The sequence below is a fragment of the Patagioenas fasciata genome, chromosome 1 (assembly GCF_037038585.1).
Source record: "Patagioenas fasciata isolate bPatFas1 chromosome 1, bPatFas1.hap1, whole genome shotgun sequence".
In the NCBI taxonomy this organism is placed as follows: Eukaryota; Metazoa; Chordata; class Aves; order Columbiformes; family Columbidae; genus Patagioenas; species Patagioenas fasciata.
The window spans coordinates 159,026,649-159,044,286 of NC_092520.1; the positions used below are offsets into that span (position 1 = coordinate 159,026,649).

Below are 17,638 nucleotides of genomic sequence, written 5' to 3' on the forward strand. Positions count from 1 at the left end.
AATCTATATTTAGGTATGTTCATCTGAGTGATTTGGTCCCCAAAGAAGCTGAGCATTCACATATTCTGCTGAAATCCCAAGGGTGACTATTTTGGCTAGCAGGAAATGCACACTACATACATAAGATTTTTTAAAAAACAAACCAAATCAATTCTAATCATGAATGTTCAGAAATCAAGGCCCTTGTTAGAAAAAAGGAGCATAACGGTGGTCAACCTACCCAGTGTGCACACATGTCCTTTGCAAAGAGGACGCTGTCATCTGAACCAGATGTGCTCAGCAATTGGTCTTGCTGCTTTGTTTTTCCTGAGCTCGTTGTCCTGGTTTGGGCCGGGATAGAGTTAATTTTCTTCATCGTAGCTGGTATGGGGTTATGTTTTAGATTTGTGCTGGAAACAGTACTGATAACACAGGGATGTTTCCGTTACTGCTGAGCCGTGCTCACATAAAGCCACGGCCTTTTCTGCTTCTCACACGACCCTATCAACCCGGCTTCCCTGGAGATGGCTGAACACCTGCCTGCCCATGGCAAGTAGTGAATTAATTCCTTGTTTTCCTTTGCTTGTGCATGTGTCTTTTGCTTTACCTGTTAAACTCTTTATCTCAAACAGTGAGTTTTCTCAATTTTCCCCTCTGATTCTCCCTCCCATCCCACTGGAAGAGAGTGAGTGAGCGTCTGGGCAGTGCTTAGCTCCTGTCCAGGGTTAAACAGAGACACTTGTACATCAGATCTAACTTCTCTAGCTAGGAATCGAATGGTGACTCTCGCCAACATAATCCTTTTGGAAATCTCCCTCTCGTTCTCTGGCAGAGGGTTTTCCTGAAGGCAAAGCTCAGTGCTCCTGGCCCTAGAAAGGGAGATGGTGCCTTGAACCGGGAGGGAGGAGGGGGCTGATGGCTGAGATGGGGGTCCTGCAGAGTGCTGCTGTGAGCAGTGGGGTCTGCAGCACCGGGAAGGGCAAAGGGAAGGGCTGCCAAGGCTCAGGAGGAGAACAGCCTCAAATCCCCATCCTGCTTCATGCAGCCACAACCACCCCAGCCTCCAATGAAGGAGAGAGCTGGTGGCTCTCCAGTGTTTGGGGGCTTTCCTGTGCTGCTTCTGAATGTGCAAGGCTTTCCTTTTATTCTAATCCCAAAATGTAACTGAAATTAAAGGTGTGGGGTTTTTGGTTGGTTTTTTTCTTTTTTTTTTTTTTTCTTCCTTATTTCAGGATTTGGGAAAAACAGGTGGGCTGAAAATGAGTATTTAATTTTTAAAGGAGCATGTTGTTAGTTGGTTTTCATGTGACATACTAATGCTCAATGAATCATCAACTAGGGACCAAGCTTTTTTTATGCAAGGTGCTTTACAGAAATCTGTTAAAACCTGAGTGCTGACAGATCACGCTTTCCATTAGAGTTTAGGATTACATGGCTGCTACTTATGTTATGACTAGAGTTGTAGCTTAAAATCAATTATGGGTATTCCATGGCAGGTTTTACTGGACTGTATATCCAAGTTAATCTCTGTGGCTTGGATGAATGGCACCAGTGAGAAACCTGACTCATGCAACACAAGCTAACAACTTACTCCCCTGTAAATACTTGAGAATCGGCTTTTTCTTGAGTGCTAGCAGGAGACAATCTGAAGAAATTCTTCTTCTGGCAGAGGTTGCTGAAGGACACAAAACATTTTCCTCGGGAGTAACTACATTTGTATGCAGAAGTACTGAAGTAACAAGTGATTGTCTGGGAAAATGTGTTAAACTCTTTTCCCCTTTCTTTCTCTTCTCATTATTGTCTGTTGTTTGCTATTTTACATGTCAGTCTTTAAAGAGGGAGTCATTCCAGCTGCATCAAAATAATTTTATTTTAAGGGTGAATGTTCTTCTTTTGTTGATCAAAAGCAATTAGAGAGAGGAGAGCTGACAGTTTCACTGAACTGTCAATGAAAATACCGTAATGAACAGTTCATTTTGAAAAAAACAATTCTCCCATTAAATGATCTGTAGCCCTGGGGGCAAGAACTGTGTGGAAACAAGAAATACTGTTTGTTGCAGCATCTCTGTATTGATCTTCTGATATTTTCTAGGAATACAGTGGTATCACTATTTTGAAAGGAGCATTGGTAAGTGTGAAAGAGGCTACAGAGTACCAGGATCTGACCTCACACTGGTGACCACAAGAAGTGTCCCTCTCTCTTCAAGAGCATCTGGGTGCTCTGCCTCTGTCAGTGCTTTGCTATAAGTACAGAGTTCTGTGAACCTCCATAAAAAATGGGAGAAGAATGCCAAGTTCAGCTTACTGGTTTTAAATACCTCTATTTGGTTAATTGCTTCATAATCCAAACTCCGCTTAGTGGAGTATCAGGCCAGTTTGCTCAACTGAGATAATGTGCTCAGTGTGTTTTAGATATACCTTGCTTAACCTAAAATCCATTACAGAAGAATATACCTGTCCTTAACTGACTGTGCTAGGAATAAAACTTGTTTTGTGCTCTTAAATATTTTTTCCCCTGACTTTCTCAGGACCACCCATGTGCGGGATTTTCCTACTTTCTCCTTTTCTTTCCATGACCTCTCACATTTTATACATTTGGGGCTTCTCCCCCACCCCTAGGCAGGTTCTGCTCCTCTCTGCCCCATCTCCTCTCTCTTGTTACTCCTTCCCCAGACAGCCTGTCCCCAAGCCAAGGCCCATTCTTGGGCTTGTGAAAGCAGAGAGAGGAGACCTTCCTTTGCTCCCCACTGTCTGATCCTGACTGATTCATTGCTGTGATGGTGCTTCACCTATTTCCAGGCTAGGAGCCAGCGTGAGCAAGTGGCTGCTACCACTCCATCCATCTCACAGAAACAACCTATACTATGTCACTTTATATCCACAGCAAAGTGAGGTGCTTGATCTTCTGTGGCACACTCAGCATGGCACAATCTTCACATCTGCTTATTTGGGGCATACATACATGCATACATACATACATACATACTTATTTATTTATTTATTTATTTACTTACTTACTTACTTATTTTCCCTGCAGGACCACACAGGAGTTGTCACACCTCTCAGCTTTACATGTCTGATATCACCACCCACTCTCCTCATGTTATGTCTCCAAAGCTGAAGAAGAGGTAGGTGTGCTGAAAACCCCGGGGGAGCGCTCAGTCTGCAGCAGGTATGTGCAGAGCTCAGGTGGCCAGCATAGGTGCTGAGTGAGAAGCTTCACAGGCTAAAGCTCTTCCCTGGAAGGTCTAATTTCCATGTCTGTTTGGAACTCATTAGACCAAATTTGTGTCTTGTATCACAAGTATCAGAAATATCCTGTACACTGAAATGAATGGCTGGCAGCTTTTGCACAGAAAGTCAAGCTGAACCATCAGCAATACCATTGTATCAATCTTCCTTGATCCTTCCTGGCCTCTTGGCACTGCTTTTATAAACATATGTCGTGGCTGCAGCTCAGTCACTGATGGTCTCGTTCAGCCAGGCATCTGCTTAAACTACCAGAAGCTCCAAAAATACAGAAGAGAAATTGCCTTCCCCAAGTATCTTGTGGTTCTAGGTATGGCACCAGCACTCAGACACCTTGCCACAATTTGCAATAGGCTGCTTTAAATAGGCTGCTTTTATTCAGTGTAATTAGTAAGAGTTCAGAAATTAGCAATCAATGTAGCAAAAAAATGTATGACCAGGTTGGTATCTTGTCTCCCAGAGATGTGGAAAAGGGAACTGTGTCTTTCCTATCAGACTGACCAAATCCCTCAGCTGTTACAACAATTATCAAGCTGCTGCGTCACTTCCTCACTCCAGAGCACTCAGCTGAGAATTCAGAGCTCATTACATATTTTTCTGGTCATGCCTATTTTTTTTAGCACAATTTCTCTCACACACTCCTTGAGGTGTGCATTTTCTGTTCGTTCCTATGCTAATAAGAACTCACGAAAAGCCTTTTCAGGAGGGCAAGATGGATCATAAAATATTAGCTCTGCCTGGTTATTGCTTCTTTTCCCAGTTATTGTTTCCAAATAAAATTTGTCAGTTTATGGTTCCTGACCCAGATATAATTATAACATGGCTGTCAAACAAGAGCTGGTTTAGTGCCAACAACTAGGGAAGCCTCCTTTGTAGAGACATAAGGAGACCATTACTTGCAGCTTCTCTTATGGGGTTTGAGTCCTATTTAAATAATCAGAAAATATCTGTCTGTCTCCAGGAGAATAGCATAAATGGCTGCCTTTGAGTGAAACATTTGGTGCTGTTTTTATGCTTTTCATGTTGCAACAGCATGCTGCTTCAGTGCAGCCTGATACAACCTCTGATGTGTCCAAGCTGGAGATGAAAACAAGCAAACATAATAATTTTACTGGGCAGTTTGTTAGGATTTTATATTGAGTTCTTCAATGGGAACCAATGCTGCTGGGGTCCTGTTGGCAAGCATGAAAATACTAATTATAGATGAAAAGTGTAACTCACATTTATTTGAGCTCTATAGTACTAGGTTATTTTTGTGTAACTCATGGAATGTCATTTCACACAAACCTATGAGATATGGATAGTTTCTCTCCTTATTTTGAGGATGTTCATGAAGAGCAGGGGGTTGCACAAAGACTTGGATACAGTGGGCTAAACACCCTTTTTCTTTGATTGCTACTTTGCTGCTTTTCATTTGTGGTCTTGCATTGCGTGGCATGAACAGCCAACAGATGACCATGGTATTTTGGCATCCTATTACAAACTCTCAGCGAGTCCAAAGCTAAGCAAACATCATGAGCCTGTCCTAAAAAGGAAAGTTGCCTCCAGAAAATGGTGTCCAAGTAAATGGAGTTTTCCTTCTTGTCTTCAGAGTTCAGCAACTATCTTTGGTCAGTTTGCAGACCAGAGATCTAACACAGAGAAGACCAGATCCTTTTTTGGTATGTTTTACCTCATTGCAACACCCCTTGCAAAATGCAAATTGTGCAATCTGGCTTCTGTAAGAGATTGGTGTCCATATGAACAGGGGCAGCATTCATTGGAATGGGGTTCAGTGCTCCAGGGAGAGCTGGATGTGGCAAACTGTGATGGAGCTTTATCTTAAACCTAGAAGATGAATATAACTGTCAGGTCATTTGGGTTGCATTTGGGATGAGGCAGCCAGAGAGAGTGCGTGCCCCTGCTGGTATCCTCAGGGACTCTGACACAGACTGGTTTGGGAGTTACTGGTTCTTCATGGGTAAGATGCCCTTGATACCTTGCCTCTGGCAGGAACAGGAGGGTCTGGGTCCCCTCTGGAGCTCGGAGAGCCTGTCACTCATAGAAGGAAACACCTCTTCTTCCTCCCCAGCTCCCATGAGGGTCCCAATGCCCTAGGAAAGCGGGGCTCCGTGAGAGGCAGGAGTGACTCCCCGCTGCCCTCCCTGAGGTTGGAGCTTCACCCCTGTGAGGAGCTACCCAAGGCAACATCTCCAGGTGCCTGCTAAGCCTGGAGACATGCTAAGCTTGATTTCTCTGTGCTAAGTTTGATTTCTCTGTGCTGAGCATGGTCAGAAAGATCAAAGCGCTGTTGAGTGGTGGAAACAACAATTACTTATTGGAATTAACTTCTGCCTCAGAAATGCCTTCTGCCCCCTCTAATTCTGTTGCTTCTAGCCCTGCTTAGAGCAAGGAAAATCTCCAAGGCTCAGCTTTGGATTTCATTAACACTCCTGGAAAGCTGGGGCAACGCCACTGACTCCTGCAGCATCACTCCAGCTGTGCACCTGAATCTGGTTTAATGACAGCAGAGCTGGTGTGACAGCCAAGAATGTGCAGGAACTATTTAAAGCAGGAACAGATATGTTTCCTCTTTAAAGAAAAGCAGGTGATATTGAGCCCTTTCCACATGCTAATACCCGTTTCTGAAACGAAAGCCAGGCTGAGAGCAATAGGTATATCCTGCACAGTTTGCAAATCATCTCATCTCATCCCATGTCTGGTTGTCGAAGTCTTGTATTTCCTAAGCTCTCTTTCTGAACTTTATAAAACCTTTTCCTAAATATTAAACCCAAGGCAAATCCATATGGTGGATTGTAATAAATGCACTGATGTTAAAAACCAAACTCTCAGAATAAATTATGTGATAATCTTAACCAAAAGCCTTTAGAGAAGCTCTGCACTGGAAGACTTTTAGTTGCTGTTAATTTTGCTTGCTTATGGGAGCTGTGAGTAGGAACTTAACAGCAGCACCTATAGGGGCACCTCTCACTAAAGTGGCCTGTGCCGTGACCCACATCAGTGCTTGGAAGCAAGGACAGAAGGCAAATTCCCGTTGTCAGCTGAGAAAAAAAGATTACCTTTCTCCTTGTAATTTCTCTGTGTGTTTTCCCCCTTTTCCCAAGAGCTCAAAATCCAGGATTGCGTAGCTGGTTCTAGAAATTAAACTCTTAACATGTAGTTAATCCTACTGAGAGGGTGAGGAAGGCGAGAAAAGTCTTAGGATCAATCTTACTCCTCCCTGCTCACCTGAGTGCTTGTTGCTGGTGAAATTCCAACTGGTGTCTCTGAACTGTAGCTCTCAGCCCATGATCTGGTGGCACTCGTGGGGTTATATCTACTGGGCCTATGGAGGACAACTAAGAACAAAATCAGGCATGCCGTTAGGAAACCCAAATTCTCTGCCAACATTTTGGAGGGCAGAGTTGAAAACTATTGCCTGAAGGGCCACAGGTTGTGTGCAACGTACCAACAAGTGACAGGGCTGTCACTCCATCTATTCCATCACCTGCTGTACAGGACCTGTCTCCCTGATTTTGTTTTGCTCAGTGGCACAAAGATTATTGGTTTTAACCCTGCCACTGGGTTGCAGCAGGAATCCTGAGTTTTGTGCATAGATAATATACCTCTCTCTCTGATTTCCAGAGAACAGTAGTAACATTAACACAAATACAAATACCAGAAAGACTTTTTTTTTTTTTTTTTTTTTTTTAAAGTAGTCCCTGTGGTTAAAGAAAACAGTGGTCAAAACCCATAATTTTCCATGCAGCTTTTATACCATTTGAAGGGCTGGGCTCTCCACTGCCTTTCGCATGTGGAGATAAGGTCTTTGCAGTCATGGAAAAAATGCTGAATTCAGCACACTGTCCACTGGATGTGTGACATGCTCTGGAATGATCAGCTCTATGTACATAAGAAGTAGCCTTTGGGTGTCACCTTTATTGGTGCAACCTGCCAGAAAGAAATAGTATCAACATCTCACAAAACAGTGTGATGCTGGGCAAAGACACAGTGACAGTGGGTGATTGGATACCCCCTCCCAAGTGCTGTGACATCTCCTACCCACATTTCCCAGGGACCTCTTCCTCTCCCAGGACACATCATGCCCAGTGTGGCTATCTCCTCACCCTGGCCCAGCTGCACACCGTCATCCGTGTCCTCTGCTTTCGAGGAAACCAGATGTGTCACCTGTAATGCCTGCATGTGTGAGGACCACGGCACTCATGGGGGTAGCACCACAGCCTCTCTCCTGCTCCTCCATGCCAGGCAGAGCAAATTGCCAGGTTCCTGCTCTGACTGCGTTGAGTGTATGGGGAAGGCTGCAGTGGATGAATGCTGAAGCAGGAGCATGATAGATGCCCATGCGTTCCACGGATGTGCTGTATGGGAAGCATCCAGGGATGACCTCGTGCTGTAGCCACCTGGCCAAGCACCTCTGACAAGCAGAGCCTCCAAGCTGGGGTTTGGTGCCTGGAGGCACTGCAAAACTCACAGCAGTGCTCTGCCAGGCAACAATATACAAAATATCATAGCCTATAATAATTCAGCACGACAAAGTGATTAGCAGCTCAAAAGGACCATAAAACTCTTGGACTAATAACACAGACCCTTGTGGCCTCTAAAAACTAAGTGATGGTAAATGAGGTACCAAGTTATTATTCTCAAATCTGTCCTTTCCCGAGTTTCTTTGTAAACTTGCATGCATTAAGCCTGATATTGATGACAATGGAGCTGACAGTATTGGAGAGGCTGGACTTCAATTTTCAGTGCAAGTACAAAACCCACAAATGCAGCAAAACATATCTGCAATTAGAAACATTTTCCCAAACATCTAGATTTACTCACAGCAGTAGAAAATTAAGTGCCCATCACTGTGATTTTGGCACACAGAGCTGGATCAGTGCCTGGTGCTAAGGCAAGAAGATATTTTACAGCACCACAGTTCCACCTTCAGCATCAGGTTAGTGAAATTACCCTGAACTGGAAAAGGTGCCTTTGCAAGGAGGGAGGTTAAGTGCACAGCAAGAGCCTTTGCTTGCAGACTGATAAAATATGTGTGAACTGGAGACTCATTCCCATTGTATGTATAATCTTAATAAGGGAATAAGAGAATAAAGGAAATATTTGTCTTCAGGTTATGGTTGTCTGGATAAACTCATTAAGACCGGTTAAACTGTGTATTTCCTGGGTAGTGTCTGATGAACGATATGGATGTGCCAGAGATTCAGTTGCCACTAACGTAATTGTTTGGTGCCACTGGCATTTTATTTCACAGCACGAATATAAAACTTGCCATCACAGGGACCTCATTGTATGGTCACAGCAGAGTGGCTTCAAGTGCTGAATCTGTGTTTGTTAGCATACATGTAAATGTATTCTATTTTCTCTGATTTGATGGAAAATCTATGGGTCCCCAAATCTTGCTCTCAGTATGTGGAAGCAATGCTGGGTGGGATGTGCTGAGCCCATGAGCCTAGCCCCCTCTCTCATTCGGTATTTTTGTCTCTTCTGATAACTGGGATGTTTCTGCAGGATCTGTCCTCTGCAGTTACCACCCTGGCCTCCAACTTGGATTGCAACTTGCTCCTGACCCAAGCAGTAACACAGACTCTTGTGCTGACCATATATATTCTACATCATTTAGAAGTTAATTGATGGTGAGAATTTATCTTCTTCTCTCTTCCTTTCTGGGGTCTGTCCCGGTCTGGTTCTAGGTTATGTTTTCATGACTTGGATGATGGAAATGGGTGTATGTTCATGAAAAATGCAGGTAACATTAAACAACGAAGAGTTGCAATGCTCTCTGGACTTCTAGCTGGTCTTGCAAGGCTGGGAACAGCGTTGGGAACAAGAAGATATGATTCAAGGCAACACGAAAGCAGCTGTGCTGAGGTAGGAATAACAATGTGCATTGATACTGGGTGCCAGTATCTGGATGCCAGTCCAGCTAGCTTCCCCCAAAAGGGGATGGAGGGTTGGTAATGGATCACAAGTAGACAGAAATAGATGCTGTGCAGTTACAAGAAAAGGCAAAGGTGATATAAAGGTATGAGCAGTGGTATGGCCTCATAGGCATCCAAAGTTATTATTTTTCATTATTTTTGCACCAAAACTGAATTCTGGGACTGGGTTAGGGCTTTGTTCTTAACAAAGATGCAAAACACAGAGCCTAGTACAGAATGTGCAGAAGTCTAGAAAACATCTCTTACACACGAAGTTTTACAGGGACACATTGTTATATCTAGAGAGGGAAAAACTGAGGAGAAATCGAGGAGTCAGATGACATGTAGAAGGCAACTGGAATGAGGAAGGAAATCTTGTCCCACTCTTGCTGTGGATCGAACAAGTAAGAGACATGCTTTTCTGCAGGGAAGATTTTGGCTTTAATATTAGAAAAATAGTTTTGCAAAGTTGTAGCAGCAATTTAGCACATCTCCATGAAAGACCTTACAGGGAAACATGATTGTGTTTAATATAAAACTGATTTCATTCACGCATTTCATAGCACCATATTCAAATGCACTAAAAATGTGTGTATCACAGGACTATAGGGTAATCCATGTTAGAAAGGACCTCGGAGGTCTCTTGTACAACTTCTGTGTCAGCAGTCAGGTCAGCAGTTAGGTCCACAGAGACAGAGGTGATGATGCCGCAGCTTTGCTGGGTAACCTTTTTCCTTGGTCAAGGCAGAAGCTCCATGATTTCAATTTATAACCACTGTGTTTTATCCTCCCACTCTGCACCTTTGTAAAGAGTCTGGCTTTGTCTTCTCAGTGTCCTTCCTTTAGGCACTGGGAAGTGGTATCCAGGTGGTCTGGTCAGGATCCTTGCAATTACAAGGAGCATGAGCGACACCATATGAAGTCCTCATCATCTCTCATATTCAAGGTTAGCTTGGTGACCCTGTGCCAGTTTGGGGCATGCTTTTTGTACCCCTTGGGAGCAGATAGTAATTAGGATCTTCTGTTTCTCCATTCTGTCCCAGCTCTGTGTGCAGAATTCACCCACTGTGCTCTGTCTTCTTACCTGGTTATGGCAAGGTTATAACCCTGCTCATTTTCTCTGCCTTTTTTATCTTCCCACCATCAACTCTCAATGACTTTTCTTAGTCTGGATGTAGGCTGTCCTCTGGTTTAGGTAGTTCCTTCTTTTCTGAGTCTGGATATCTGGAGAAGCTCCTTGTGGATGTGATGGGATCTCAATGACCTGCTAAGAAAGGTGCTATTAACCCCTGCCATTCTTCTGCTGTTTCTCCTGGACCTTCCACATCTGGACTTTCCCATCAATTCTCCATTCAGACTTGACTTCGCATTTCTGTCGCAAATGGGAATAAACTGGGAATCTCTGCAGAGATCTCTGGAGATTTTTAAGAACTGGAAAACCGCACATCTGACAGAACTGTTTTAGGAGTTGCTGTATCCAGCCATGAGGATGAAGGGTGGACTACACAATCCTTGACATCTCTCCCAGTCCTGCTTCTGTGATCCATGCTTATATTGCTCTATCCATATTTCTTTCTTGTAGCACAAAAAGACATAAAAACATCAGTTGAGGATAACCAAAACCTTTAAATTAGAAGCAGCTAAATATTTTTAAAATAATGTAATAATTTCTAAGACAGTGTCCTGTTATTTTTATGTCTAGCATGATTTTATGAATGCTTAAAATTAACAATTTTAAGTATAGCATATGGCATATGGAGTTCCACAATAGCAGTAAATAAATACAAGCCTGCGTTTGCATTTAGAGTTCCCTTCACATGCTAACCACATCTATTCCACACCTGCATCCTTAAGGGCATGAATACAGTTCCCACTTATTCCTTTTTTTCCTTAACATTTAATGGCAACAACAGCTAATGAAGCTAAATACTACAGTGGGAGTTGCAATTAAGGTTTCTAGGTGCTGTGGTATACATGTAATTTAATTGGATTATTACACCCTCTGGTGAGGAATCGTTTGACAGATGGACACTGGTGTCAGCCAGCCTAGTGAGAGCCTTCCTGAAGTAAGGCTCTCCTTCCTCCTGAAAAAATCAGGGTGAAAACCTCAAGTGAGTGGTACTTTTGTCCTGGATGCAGCAGTCAGGTCCACACAAATACCTTCACATTGCAGATGTGGAGGACAGCTAACTTTCATGCAGATCCAAGCACAGCTTGCCTGGATAGCTGTCAGTCAGCAGCTCATCCAAACTGATAACCTTGGCTGAATTTGCACCTTTGCTTGTCACCTCATTAAAATAACTTGGATATTGCAGAGGAAGTCCAAGAGGTCTGTCTTAGCTTAGCACTAAGAGTTCATTTATTGCAAGCAGAAAGAAAGGGGCGCAAGGAAATGCAAGGAGAGGTTTTGTTTCTTACCACCATCCATCCAGTCCTCTTCTTCCTTGGGCCACTGATCACTGGTCTGTAATTCTGTTTGCTTCCAAGGTGTGTGCCCTGGTGAGTGTTTTAAGACTTAACCTTTTTATAGGGAAAGGAGGTTTTTGTGGTGTTTTGTTTTGGTGTGGTGTGTTTGGGGGTTTTTTTGTTTGTTTTTTTGTTTGTTTGTTTTTAATAATGCAGAAGGGCCAGAAGGTTTCCTGAAGTTACTCTGGGAATTAATCCAAAGAATAGTACAAATACTGGCAAATGGCCAGCCCTCCCCCTGACCCACCTGGTTTGGGGAGGTTCCCAGGCAAGCCCTCTTAGCAAAGGTTTTCTCCTCAAACTGTGCTTTGCCTGTATGTAGCTATTTCAGGCTATAGCCAAAGCTAAATTGGGAAGTTATGCTCCAAGAAACTTGGCTCTACTCTAATTACATATTTAGTTACATCACTATTGAAATATTATGAATACGTCTAAAAGTGGAACAACAGACTGCACCTTATGTATGGTGCGGTAGCTCTTACCTCAGCTGATGTTTGCCTCTGTGAGCACATGAAATGCTTCTGAAACTCAGAGGGAACCTCTCCCATACAGACACAGAAAAAGTGAGGTGCTCCCCCCTAAATTGTCACTGGTATATACAGAAGTGCAGGCAACTCGGCTGCTAGCAAGTGTAAGGATTTGGGTCACTGCAACCCAGGTGAGTGAGTAGCCAGTTTATGACAAACTTTCCTGTGAATATGTCAGAGGATGTGGAATGGGTAGGAAAATACCACTGTAAACTGATGGATGGCTTCAGGGGTTCCTCTGGCTGTAACAGCAAATTTTCCTGAGGTTTTCACAGTTTTTTTTTTCCTGATGACCACAGCTAGATGGAAATAGAAAACAAAAGAAGCTCCACTTTGTCATGAAAGTGGATATTATTTACCAGACTCCAGTCCAACAACCACAATGGTATGGTCGCTGGTTTTCTGTAAAATAGATGTCAACTGTCAGCTACAGACTAATGGGAAACAGATGTTGTCCAGGAAAAAAACCCTGGTGCACACAGCATGTAGCACTGGGCTTCCCGCTGCTCTGCCAGAGCTGCCACATCTGCAAGGAGTGGGGCACGCTTGTTCACAGCGTGTGAAAGAAAAGGACTAAGTGTTTCCTTACCTTATACCGATTCGGGATTTTTTTTGAGATCAGGCACTTGCATACCTCATCAGAGATGTTTTATTTCATTTAAACGACAGCATTTTCAGAACAGGTAGCAGAGTCACAGCTGGTAGCATCACACACTGTTTCACGTTCTGTCCTTGTATCTGCAGCTCTCCAGGGCTCTCAGTTCCCTCCAGCAACCTCCACAGAGAAATCAAAATGCTTGAAGTGCACTAAATGCAACTGGGACTTTGTGTGCAAAAACCTATTTGGTTAAAAATAAAAGTTACCAGATTTTAGCATCTTCTTTGGCAACAGGGCCCTGATGGATGGGAGCCACCACAGGCAATCTAATTAAACATGGGTTTTTGTGGCCACCCCACTCTCCGAGCAAACGATAGTTTTGTTGCAGTGCACCAGCTGTATGTGTCTTCCCATGAGGACAGAGCAAAGGCCATGCCAAAGGTTCAGAAAAAATGTTTCCTGGTGAAGCCAGCTCAGTATTTAAAGAGGGCAGGGTGAGCATTTTTTTATTGGCAAAATACGATGTTATATGTTTCTTTTCTATGTACCTATCTGTTTATTGATAGTAAACTAAAAGTGTCTCAGTTTATTTAGGTGTATTATAGCTTATCAAGACACTTTGAACTGAACCAGCCTTCCTGCCCAGGGTGCACTGCTGGTGAGTGCTCTGTACTAGTCATGCACACTGATTTGCAACCCCCTCTGGCTGCTAACACGTAGGAACTCTGGAAAGCTTCAGTTTATGAGACTACCTCTGGCTCAAAATAGAACCGTAGAAAATATATACCTTTTTTTCTTATTCTTGTAAGCAGTAGTGGGACTTCTGCACAGCAGAACCTTGCTTCATTTCTGTCACTTAATGGGGTCTCCATAGAGAGGCTCTGAAATTGTTTAGCCACTGTAATCTCACATAGTAATAGCATCACCAGGAGGTCCTTCTGTGCATATGCAAGGTCCATTACCCGAACACCCATCTCCTCTGCTATGGTGGTCCCACCTAATAATGACTTTTTAATGAGTTTTTCCAGGGCTAAGGGTTTTTCTTTTAAATCCAACGTTTTAATGAATTTTTTTTTTTTTAATGGCATAATCAGGCAGTCTCCCCAGACTGTTAGACTGTTTGTACTGTTAAAATGTCTGATTGTGAATGTCAGTAGCTGTGATTAAGTGCTTCCCCTCTTTCTCTAGGTACCTGGCTGTAGCACTTAGAAACCTCACGGAAGACAAAGGGAGGGTCATGCAAGGGACAGTTTGAAAAATAACGTGATAACCTGCCAATTACAAAGGACTTTACGTCTGTAGCAGACAGGTCTCAGGCAGATGATAGGAGGCAGGCAAGAGAGGGACAGACAATTATGCCTGCACTGTCACCCAGTCTGTGGCTCTGAGTGCAGCTTCAAGAGCAGGGTGCTTGGGGAAGACGTGTCTTTTACTCAGAAGTATTTTATTTTGAATTTATGAACCACTATATTGGATTCAGCCCTCCACCTTTGTGGCCTCTTCAGAGTTTAACTGCAGCTTTCTTTGGTGTCTCAATGCTGGTTTTATTTTCTGTACTAAATCCAAACTGAACCACACTTATCAACTAAATTTGCATTCTTAACAAGTACACAAAGATAAGAGATTTGTTTTGGCCCTTGGTACTGAAAGCTCTTGCAGTTCATCTTAGCAACATGAGGATTGTTTGGGCAAGAAGAGCCCAAAACGTACTTTTCTAGCTCTCTTGTAGAGAATACTTTAAATGATACCTTCCTTTTGTCTCAGCATTTGCTCAGCTCCCAGCTCTAATCACAAATGAGAGCAGCAGTTCTCATGAGAGAAAAGCACAAAAAAGCAGAGCTTTGTTTTTAAACTGATTTTCAGCCAGGTTTTGTTAATGAGGAGCCAGGTGGTACCCTTGGAAGGGAAAACAGCTTTAGTGCAGCAAGGCCATCAAGTGATGGTGCCTTTCCACGCTAAGCAAAATCAACCGTGTGTCATCTGAGGATTGTCCTTGCTGCAGGAGCAGGACCACAGGCTATATCCAGCAGTTAATCTCTGTCTTCTTACAACCCCCCTGCTCCTACTCCTCACCTCTTTTCTCTTTCCAGCCATGGAGAAAAGGGTGTTTTCTGTGCCCTGACCCCCTGCCCGAACATTCTCCTCTCCCCTTCACCTCCTTGTTCTCCTGCCACTGGCTCCAAGAACCTTCACCCCCTCGTCTCCTCCACACAGTCCTCCCCACACCCCACTACACCCCCTGGGTCCCCCTGCAGCCCCAGCACTCCCCAAGAAACGTGGATGAGTATGTCATGGTTTTGGGGAGAATCATCTCAACAGTATGTGAATGGATCTGCACTGGAACAGCACCTTTTGTTTCTGCAGCATGCACGTTTAACTTTGTCAGCCATTAGACCTTGAAATTACATTCTACCCTTAAATGTACTGTTGGGAAATTAATTCAGCCAAGTAAATTGCTTCTCTCTCCAAATGCGTATAGGCTTGGGTCAGCTAGTATTTAAACTTCTTTTTATCGTGCACTTTTTTATGGGCCGCAAAGTGTGTGTGTGCAGTTCGGGAAAAAAAAAAAGAAAGGATTCTACTGCAAGCAGATCATTTGCAAATACTGAGTGAGTGCATATGAATTTTACAGTGTAATTAATATGATGAAGTTAGTGTTTACACAAGGAAGTTGTTTTAGCAAACCCGTGTTTGACCGATGTGTCTATAGGAATTGCATTGAGAGCCCCAGGTAACGTCTCTCCACTGAAATGAATCTTCTGCTGCACCCAGCTCAATGCTGATCCCTGAGGTGCAGATCTCCTTCCTCTACAAAGTAATTAATTTTTCAATGTTATTAACTTCCTGGGTGGCTTTTGGGTGCCTCTATTCGAAACCTGTAACCTACGTCACAAGTATGTTGTAAAAGCCACCAAGACCGTGTTCTTCAAAGAAGATAAATCTGAAAGACTTGAGGTAAATGTCACAGGTAAAAAGCAAAAAAGAAAGAATGGGACACAGCTCGAACGCCAGAAATAGAGGAAAATTTGCATACAGAAAGCAGGCAGATGTCTCTTTAGGATGTTTGGGAAGGGGGAGAGTACTACACAATGTCAAGCAGTGAAGGGTGGGCTACTTCAGAGGTGCTTCCCATGTAGCCATGGAGGGAGTGGATTTGCCTCCCTCCCTGTTGACTCTTGAGGGCACTCAATAAATTGTCCAGCACTCTGAGACCTAAACTGGCACCCCAAGAAATTCCTGGGAGGATCTACGGGCCCCAGGATGTCTGCCTCTGTAATCCTTGCCTTGCTGCTTGCCAAGAGTATTTTCTGCCTCCAGTGGCCTCTTCTGAGATTGCTACAGAGGCAAAGCATCTTCCAGAGCATTGTTTGTTCCCCTCCTCCTGCAGGGTTCAGTGAGAAACCCTGAAGCGTAGGACCCAGATGGCCACATTTTAGTTGGTTATACTCAGTTTATGTGTGTCTTGCCTAAGACATAGAGTGCAGCTTGAAGGCATATGTCACTGAGTGCACGTATCCAAAGTCACTAAGGAATTAATGGAGGGAATGAAGCTGGTGGTTTATATCCAAGTGTTAAGAATCTCTCATGGCTTTTTTCCCCTGTCACCATAACTAGCCACCCACTAGTTTGTCTGCAGCTGTGGCAATGGTCCATGTGCAGGGCTCAAATTAACCAGTCCGAAGATGGAACTTGCTTGCCTTGCAGATCACGCTACATGAAGTGGCAGTGTCACTGCTCTGAGCAGTGCTGGCCCAGTGGACTGACCATCCTGAGCGCTGCCTGTGTGACACTATGACATCAAGGTGACATCCTCATCTGAAAAATCCACTGCCCACTTTTCTTCCTCCTCCTTTTTTTTTTCCTCCTTCTCAACTCCTCTCTCTTGCTCACCCCTATAGGAAAGCCCTGACAGTTCGTTTTTCCTCGAAGTCATATGTTTTCCTTCTCAGATATATCTTCCCATTTAAAACACTGATATATGGCCACATCAGAGAACTAGAACTATGCTGCATACTGCACATAGCCCTTCATGACCACAGAGATAACAACATAGGATCCCATGCTGAGCAGATCTTACACTCACACCCTCCTGCTCTGCCTGTTGTATGAATGGAAGAACTTTGATTCTAAGTAATTTTGATCAGTAAAAGTTCAGGGAAAGTCTAAGAAACCTGTTTAAATAATTAAAATAGATTTTTGTATTGGGCAATATGTGTGTAATTGAAGCCAGAGATTTTTATTTGATTAGATATAGCAGGCGTGGATGTTAGAAAAAAAGCCACATATTTATATGTTACTGATTTCTAGGTTGGGTCTGTGGAAAAAAACATAAGAATTTCTGGGTATCACGAAAGTATATGGCTTCAGTGAACATCATGCACTAATGCTGATTAAATACTCATAAAACCTCATTAAATAGATATCAAAACTACTGAACTGAGCAGTACAAACAGAAAGTATGTGTGTATATATATAGATAATATATCTGGAATGTTTTCTTCAATACTGTTTCTCATCTCAAGAAAGAACATAACTTAGAAAAGACCCGAGAAAGAATAACAAGGTTAGAAATTTGGTGAGACTTACATTTAATGAGGAGAATGCAAAACCAGGAAATGGTTATCTTTGGGGGAAAAACAATGTAGTGACAACTTGACTGTATTTTATAATAAAGGAACAGAATGATGCTTACATGAAAGGACAGTAAAATTGTAATCAATAAAAGGACTTACTTCCACAGTAAGTTTGTAGTGGTCAGTGCTGGAAGAGATCACCTAAGCAGGCGGTGGGGCAGGCTTTAAACAAACGTGCATCACACAGAAACTACAGGTAATTTGTTCTGAGACAACACCATTGGGACCTTCACCCTCCCCAAAAAGGGGTCCAGAAATGAGCCA

At 43.3% G+C, this 17,638-nt stretch overlaps 1 long non-coding RNA gene across 1 annotated transcript in view; it reads left to right on the top strand.

Annotated features, from left to right (window-relative positions):
- The window catches only part of LOC139827055 (uncharacterized), a 51,467-nt gene that overhangs the window by 18,342 nt on the left and 15,487 nt on the right, over positions 1–17,638 (top strand). Inside the window, exon 3 of the long non-coding RNA XR_011737240.1 lies at positions 3,017–3,107. This is a non-coding gene — a long non-coding RNA (uncharacterized lncRNA). The remainder of the gene's footprint in view (positions 1–3,016; positions 3,108–17,638) is intronic.